Below are 8,691 nucleotides of genomic sequence, written 5' to 3'. Positions count from 1 at the left end.
ATCAAACTTATATAATGATAAATTTTAATTATTTTAAAATAAAAAAGATTTTGGTAACCTTATTTTTCCTTGCTTTTAATATAATTTATAATCTATCACATCCATCAAATCACTCGTAAACTTTAACAAACTTTACTCTAAATGCACCCATTTTCACCTTAAATCCACTTAAAGTAATCAACATAAACTTCACACTATAATCCACTTGATGTGATCTTTTCCCTTTCTCTCCAATAAAACTTCATAGAGAGAGAAGGGAGGGAAGGGAGAAATTTCTCTACTTTTCAATCATGTTTGTTATGCCATGGTTTGAGGGTGATATCAAGATTAAATTATGTAAAAATATGGATTTTGAAAATATTTTTACAAAAATAAATAACAATGTAAATTTGAAAATTGTATAGGTTTAAAAAGCAATTTTTCATTATAAATTTTTTATTACGTTATTTTATAAATAGTTTTTTTTTTTAAAATATGTTACTTTCATTTATACATTTTAAAATTTTTTCTATGATAAATCAAACTTATATAATGATAATTTTTAATTACTTTTAGAATAAAGGAAAATTTGGTAATCTTGTTTTTCCTTGATTTAAATATAATTTTTAATCTATCACATCCATCAAATCACTCACAAACCCTAACAAACTTTACTCTAAATCCACCCTCTTTCACCTTTAATCCACTTAAAGTGCACAACACAAACTTCACACTCTAATCCGCTTGAATTCATCATCTCCCTCTCTCTCCAATCAACCTTGATACATATTAATATTTTTTCTACAACAAATCAAACTTATATAAAGATAATTTTTAATCATATTTAAAATAAAGGACACTTTGGTAATCTTATTTTTTCTTGATTTAAATATAATTTTTAATCTATCAAATCCATCAAATCACTCACAAATACCAACAAACTTTACTATAAATCCACTCACTTTCACCTTTAATCCAATTAAAGTCAATTAAAGTGAACAACACAAACTTCACACTATAATCCACTTGATGTCATCCTCTCTCTCCAACCAACTTTGAGGGAGAGAGAGGGCAAGAAATAAGAAATTCCTCTATTTTTCAATCATCTTTGTTATGTCATGGTTTGAGGGTGATATTAAGATTACAATTATGTCCGAAATTTATTTTCAACTTAATAACGAAAATGATGTAAAAATAATGAAAATTTGAAAATTGTTATAAAATAAGGTTCAAAAAGTAATTATTAATTATAAATTTTTTTATTACATTATTTTGTAAATATCTTTTTAATAAAATATGTTATTTTGATTTATACATATTAATATTTTCTCTACAACAAATCAAACTTATAAATTATATTTCTTAATAATATTTAAAATAAAAGACAACTTGGTAATCTTGTTCTTTCTTGATTTAAATATAATTTTTAATCTATCATATCCATCAAATCACTCACAAACTTCAACAAACTTTACTCTAAATCCACACACTTTCTCCTTTAATACCCTTAAAGTGAACAACACAAGTTTCACACACTAATGCACTTCAATTCATCATCTCCTTCTCCCCCAATCAACGTTGAGGGTGAGAGAGGGGAACGAAGAGGTAAATTCCTCTATCTTTCAATCATCTCTGTTATGCAATGGTTTTAGGGTGATATCAAGATTACAATTATGTCCGTAATTTATTTTTTAGCTTAATTATTAAAATGATGTAAAAATATGGCTTTTGAAATAATTGTTACGAAAATAACTAATAATGAAAATTTGAAAATTATTATAAAATATGGTTTAAGAAGTAATTATCAATTATCAAATTTTTATTACATTATTTTATAATCGTTTTTTTACTAAAATATGTTATTTTCATTTGTACATCTTACTATTTTTTTTACGACAAATCAAACTTATATAATGATAATTTTTAATTATTTTTAAAATAAAGGACAATTTGGTAATCTTGTTTTTCCTTGATTTAAATATAATTTTTAATCTATCACATCCATCAAATCACACTAGTGCAGATCGGGGTTTTTAACTCGCCTTATAGGCCTCGGTTATTACGGGACCGAAGCCTATAAGGAGGGGGTGCATTTTTGAAATTTTTCTCAGCATTTTGCCTCAGGTCCAAATTCAACCGAAGCATATAACCGGTTTTATGCTTCGGTTCTCAACCAACCGAAGCCTATAACCCATCTGTAGCCCCCAGATTTACAAAAGTGCCACTGACAGCGAATGCTTTGGCCTCGGGTAACAAAGGACCAAGGCCTATAATAGACGATTTAGCCTCGGGTGTTTACAGAACCGAGGCCATATCCTTTATTTAGGTTCCCAAATTGCGCGAACCCATCACTGTTCATCTTCTCTCTCGTGAACCTCTCTGCCACCGTGCCCTCCGTCCATGATTTGCCCTCTATTGCCCTCCATCGCCGATTGCGCCTCCGTCCACGAAGTTAGGGTCGCCGGTCTTGCTCTGCCACCGAACAGCAGGCGAAAAGGAAGTAGATTCCGCCACCATCGCGCCACCGTCCCGCCCTCGTTGTGGCCTCCATCGCACCACCGTCGCACCTCTGTTGCGCCCCCATGCGCGCCACCGTCACGCCACCTCTGTTGTGTCGTGGTTGCGCCCCCTTTCGCACGTACGTCGCGCTCTCCCTCCATCGCGCCCTCCCTCCGTCGCGCCCTCTGTCGTGCCTCCGTCTTTCAAGTCTTTCAAGGACGGGTACTTCAAGGTTGTTGTTAAAGAAGGAGGCAAGGCTCATTTTTTGAACGCAGACGGGAGTACCAAATTCCCTTTTAGTTGGACAGGCAATCCTTCTCGGTATAAGGACATGGTGATGGATGAATTGTCGGCTGGTGATAAGGAGGTGGTGGAGATCTTGTTGAAGTTTGTTGATAAGTTGCCCACTAAGGGCCTAGTTAGAGTTTATAATTCGGTGCATCCGATAATAGATATCGAAGGTATTTGTTTATTACTTAAATTGTGTTAATAATTCTAAGTTGTTTTTATGCGAGTCGTAATGTATTATTGTAGGGCACATGGCGCAATCTGGAAAGAAAAACTTGGCGCTTTTCCAATCGCTGAGGAAGGAGATGGCCGCTAAGGCCAAGGCAGCTGGGAAGACTGACATTCCCAATTTGCAGGAATCTGTGGTGGAGGTGCATGTGCACGGCGGGATGAAGAGGAAGGCTGAGTTGCCACCTCGACATGGGAAAGGAAAAGACGTGAAGAGAGTGAGGGCAGCCTTGCTCGGACCGGGGTCGGCTAGTGGAGCGGGGTCGGCCAGTGGGGAGAAAGGGCCAGAATCTGGTTTGATCGAATTGCTAGAAATATCTGTGAGGAAGGATATTTCAATTACCCTCCCAGATACCATTGTAAACTCCATTGACGGCATGGATGCGGATCATATCGTTAGGACGATGGTCGAGTTTGGAAGCAAGGCCCTAGTATTGAGCCACCGTGTGGGGTCTCTATATGAGAGGGAAGTGAAGGAGGGGGTCGGGAGAGGGTGGAGGAGTTGTAGAGGAAGGTTGACAAGCTAGAGGAGGAGAAGGCTGCGCTAGAGAAGGCAAAGGAGAGTTGGGATGTAGAGAGAAAGAGGCTGACGACATGGAGGGTTCGTTGTCTAGATTCTGATGAGAAATTAAACAAAAGAATAGGGGAATTGGAGGAAGATTACGATGATTTGATGGAGAAGTATGACGGAGTTGTTGGTGAGCTTGATGATCTAAAGAATAGCATCATACAATAACACATTAACGGTTTTGAGAAAGGGCTACGCCAAACGACATTTTTTCATGGGGTAATTGATGTTACGGATGTGAAGTTTGATGTTAACAAGGATGTCATTGACGGGAGGCTTGTGAATGAAGATGAAGGCAGTGATGGTGAGGAAGCAGAAGCGGGGGTGGAGGAGAAGGCAGCTGAAGAGGTGAATAAGGCGGTTGATGCTGGAGCGGTAGCTCCTGATGCGGCAGAATAGGACTATAACTTTTATTGATTTGAAAATATTTAAGCCTATATCTGTAATAGCCGGTACATTATGTTACGTTGGTATACTTGCGTTTATGTTTAATGCGATTAATGTTCTGTATGTTATGTGTATGCTGAGTTTCGATGATATGTGATGTATATGTGACGCGATGAATTGTATGTTAAGGGTGTTCGACCCAGGCCGCTTACTTGGGGTAAGGGTGGGGAATTTAAACGAATTAACCACGTGTAGAGGGTGTTCGACCCAGGCCGCTTACTTGGGGTAAGGGTGGGGAATTTAAACGAATTAACCATGAGTAGAGGGTGCTCGACCTAGGCCACTTACTTGGGGTAAGGGTGGGGAACTTAAACGAATTAACCACGAGTAGAGGGTGTTCGACCCAGGCCGCTTACTTGGGGTAAGGGTGGGGAATTTAAACGAATTAACCACGAGTAGAGGGTGTTCGACCCAGGCCGCTTACTTGGGGTAAGGGTGGGGAACTTAAACGAATTAACCACGAGTAGATGGTGTTCGACCGAGGCCGCTTACTTGGGGTAAGGGTGGGGAACTTAAACGAATTAATCACAAGTAGAGGGTGTTCGACCCAGGCCGCTTACTTGGGGTAAGGGTGGGGAACTTAAACGAATTAACCACGAGTAGAGGGTGTTCGACCCAGGCTTCTTACTTGGGGTAAGGGTGGAGAACTTAAATGAATGTGAAAGAAAACACATGGGAAAGTTGTATAGTTGGGAACCCTTCTTTTTATTTATTGAATAGGGGTGCCTCGTTAAAACCTCCCTGGCCAAAAACCTCCTTAGGGAAAAAAGACCAGGTGAGGAAAAAGAGTACACCCGGGGTTACAAGTATTGTTTTGATTACAATATACATTCAGCTAAAGTAGAACTTGAGGTGAGATACATTCCAAGTGTTGGGAATCTCTTCCCCAGATAAGTGTTCTAGGCGATAAGCTTCTCCTCCTGCATCTTCGCGTATGCGGTACGGGCCGTCCCAATTGGCGGAGAACTTGCCATCCTTCTTTCTAGCACTACTGGTCATTCTCCATACTAGGTCTCCGATGACGAATGATCATGGACATAGATTTGCATTATATTTCCTGACAGCTCGTTGTTTCGCAGCTAAATTGCGTATCTGGGCTTTTTCTCTGAGTTCGGGTAGAAGGTCGAGATGTAAGGCCATGTATTTAGTGATTGTGGGTTGGGTCGTACAGTTCTCAATGTAGGGATGGTTCACCAATTTCTACTGGTATCATGGCGTCTGTGCCGTAGACTAGACTGAATGGGGATTCGTTTGTTGATGATTGAGGGGTGCATCTGTAAGCCCATAGTACTTCTATTAATTCTTCGGGCCATCGGCCTTTGGCGGTATCCAATCTCTTGCGTAGCTCCACGAGGATAACTTTATTTGCCGCCTCTGCTTATCCATTGGTTTGTGGATGTTCTACAGAACTTGTGATGTGCTTGATGCCTAGGCCAGTGTAGAATTTGGCTAACTCTTTGTCAATAAATTGTCGGCCATTGTGTGTGATGACGGTATGTGGCACACCGTATCTGCATATAATGTCCTTCCACACAAATTGTTGAACTTGTTGGGCCGTGATGGTAGTTAGCAGCTTGGCTTCTATCCATATGTCCTTCCACACAAATTGTTGAACTTGTTGGGCCGTGATGATAGAAGCCAAGCCGCTAACCACCATCACGGCCCAGCAAGTTCAATAATTTGTGTGGAAGGACATTATATGCAGATACAGTGTGCCACATACCGTCATCACAGACAATGGCCGACAATTTATTGACAAAGAGTTAGCCAAATTCTACATTGGCCTAGGCATCAAGCACATCACAAGTTCTATAGACGATAGGAGGCATACAGCGTCTGTGGTGGGAATGGGTGATGTGGTTGATAGATTGGATATGGCGGAGGTGTCTTTTTCTGGCAGAAGAAGTGGATCCTCCGCTAGCAAAGCCACCAGAGATGGTGTTAATGGTGCCACGTAGGGGAGGGTCGGCAGGGGTGATGTCGGTGCGGGCTGACTCCGGTTCTTGACTGGTGGGTTGGACGGGGTGTCTATCGTGACGGGACTCATGTGGAGGACGTCTGTGATCGGATCGAGGGGGTTGGCGGGATCGAGAGGAGGAGGAATGGTCGTCTCTACGGATGAAGCGGCAAAAGTGGCCAGCACGGACCAGTTCTTCTATTTTATCCTGGAGTGCTTTGCATTCTTCTGTAGTGTGACCATGGTTGCGGTGGTAGCGGCAATATTTGGTCATATCGGCGTTGGGAGGTGTGGTTGTCTTGCGTTGTGGAGGGATTAGATCAGCTTGTAGGGCTTCGTCGAGGATGCGGGAGCAGGCTACGGTAAGAGGGGCGTATCTGGTGAAGCGAGGTTGGCGGGGTTCGCGTGGGCGGGTATCAGGACGTGGGTTAGGTTGTGGGGTGGGGTTGGCGGTGTTGGCTGCATAGTCGTTGCAGAATTTGGTGTGGAGGGTTTGCATTTCCAGCTGCACGTAACTTGAGCTCGTGCATGGAGGCAAGTGGGTGGAGATAGACGTTGTTGGCGAAGGTGCCGGGTTGTAAGGTAAGGGCCATGCACTGGAGGATCATTTCCTGATTGAGGTGTGGTGTACGAAGAGCTGCCTTACTGAAATGATCTGTGAACGCTCTGAGTGGATCATTTTATTCTTGTCTGATGCCCAGGAGGGAGATGGTGGTAGTTTGGTGTGGGCGGCTGCCGGCGAAATGGGTGGAGAACATGTGGGAGAGGACGTCGAAACTGTCGATAGAGTAAGGCGGAAGGGTTGTGAACCATTCTAGGGCAGGGCCCTTGAGGGTGGTGGGGAAGTCTTTGCAAAAGACTGCGTCTTGGGATGTGTACAGGGCGACATGGGTGATGTAGACTTTAAGGTGCTCGTTAGGGTCGGTTTCACCAGTATAGCGATCCAGGGTGAAAGGTTCCCACTGGGCCAGAATAAGGGTGTTGGCGATAAAGTCAGTAAAGGGGTGACGGCGTCTGGGCTGGTGGGGGGAGCAAGTGAGGTGGGATGGGATGGTTGATCATAGCGGGGAAGGTGGAGGTGAGGTTGTGAGGGGGGATGTGGGTTGTCGGAAGGTATTCTGGGTTGTATGGTGGAATATGTGTGGTGTGTAGGGTGGTGGGTATGTTGTAGGGGATCTGGGTGGTAGGGAGGGTAGCGGCACGGGTTGGGGTTACGGTGAGCCCCGGTTGAGTAGATGGGAAGTGAGGGGGATGGGTAGAAGGAATGGGTGTTTGTTAAGTGGTGGTGAAGGTGTGAGGAGTGGGGTTGTACTCACTTTCTTCCTCTTTGGGCTGGAAGGCCGGAGACTTCGCAACTTTAGAGGTTTCCTTGGCTTTCCCCTTCAGATTGGGATCAGCTTCGATCCTTCGCCTCAGGCGAGAGTTCTCTTGTCGTAGCGCCTCCATTTCATCAGCGCTGCGTTTCTTCAAATCTGCGAGTTCTTATTGCATCTTTGCTTGGCCGTCTAGGATGGCGGCCATATCAGGGGTGATGCCAGGAGGTCCAGAGGGACCAGCATCCGCCTGCTTGTTCACTCCAGCTTTGCTACGGGTGGAAACCATTTTCAGAGAAAAACGGGTACTAAAGGTGTTCGTCTCGTGTCCCACGGTGGGCGCTAATGGTTCTTGTAGAGAACAAATAAGATGAGTTAGGCACAAGCGTCACCTTACCATGTAGTCCGCTATCTCCTCAGTTGGCCTCTCCCTGGTTGATACATGTCAGCTTGAACCCAGGAAGGGTTACCTACAGAAGAGTCTCCGAAGCTCAAGTAAGTCAAAGCTCTCAGAAGGTCAAATCAGTGATTAATGAATGCGTACCTTTAATTACTAGGGTCCACGTGTATTTATAGAGCATTAATGATGCCTGATTACCTCATGGGTCGGGCCTTAAATTGGGCTCTAGCTTGGGCCAGGAGTGGGTCTGGGCCTTAATCTTATCGGTCTGGGCCTTAATCTTATCGGGTCTGCTGGGGTAGCCGGCCTGGACCGGCTACCTATCTGAGGTTACATGAGGTGTAGGTTATTTTTCTAGAGGTATAGGTTAAAACCGGTACAAGTTAGGCTGACTCGGTCAAGGCTGAATACTCGGCTGCCTTGATATATACATTGTTTATTTATTTGGTCGAGTTTGGTTAGGTGCGGTCCACCAGTCCCCCAGCCTTGTCCGATAAGATTTGTCGGTCAAGGGTGATATGTGTTGGTATGCTAGCGGAACCGGCTAGGTGTGATACAATGACATTTGATATTCCAAATGTGCCGACGCTAAGACAAAAATGTTTGTCATCGGTGGCTAAGAGATTTCGTGGTTTTAAGACCAAGTTGACGTCTAGGTATGTCTTTGGACATAAAAAGAATGAAAAACCATTGTTGAAATACACTTGGATTGATGAAGACACATGGCGTCAGTTTCTTGAGCTTCAAACATTTGAGGGATGGCAGGTATGTTTATTTGAAATCATCAATAGCACAATTGATAATTATGCAAAATTTTAACTAATTCATAAAGTGGGTTTTATATGTTACAGGTAAAGAGAAAAAAGGCTCAAAGCATAAGTGCTCAAAATAAAAACCCGCACATATTATCTCGTGGTGGGTATAGAAAACTTGAAGAGAAGATAATGACAAAAAAGAAAAAATCTAGGCCCCCTCCTTCTGAGGGTGAAGATACTGAGCCTCCTTCACTACC

The sequence above is a fragment of the Vigna unguiculata genome, chromosome 6 (genome assembly GCF_037176805.1).
Source record: "Vigna unguiculata cultivar grain cowpea cultivar isolate G323 ecotype 2 chromosome 6, ASM3717680v1, whole genome shotgun sequence".
Taxonomy (NCBI): domain Eukaryota; kingdom Viridiplantae; phylum Streptophyta; class Magnoliopsida; order Fabales; family Fabaceae; genus Vigna; species Vigna unguiculata.
This window is presented reverse-complemented; position numbering follows the sequence as displayed.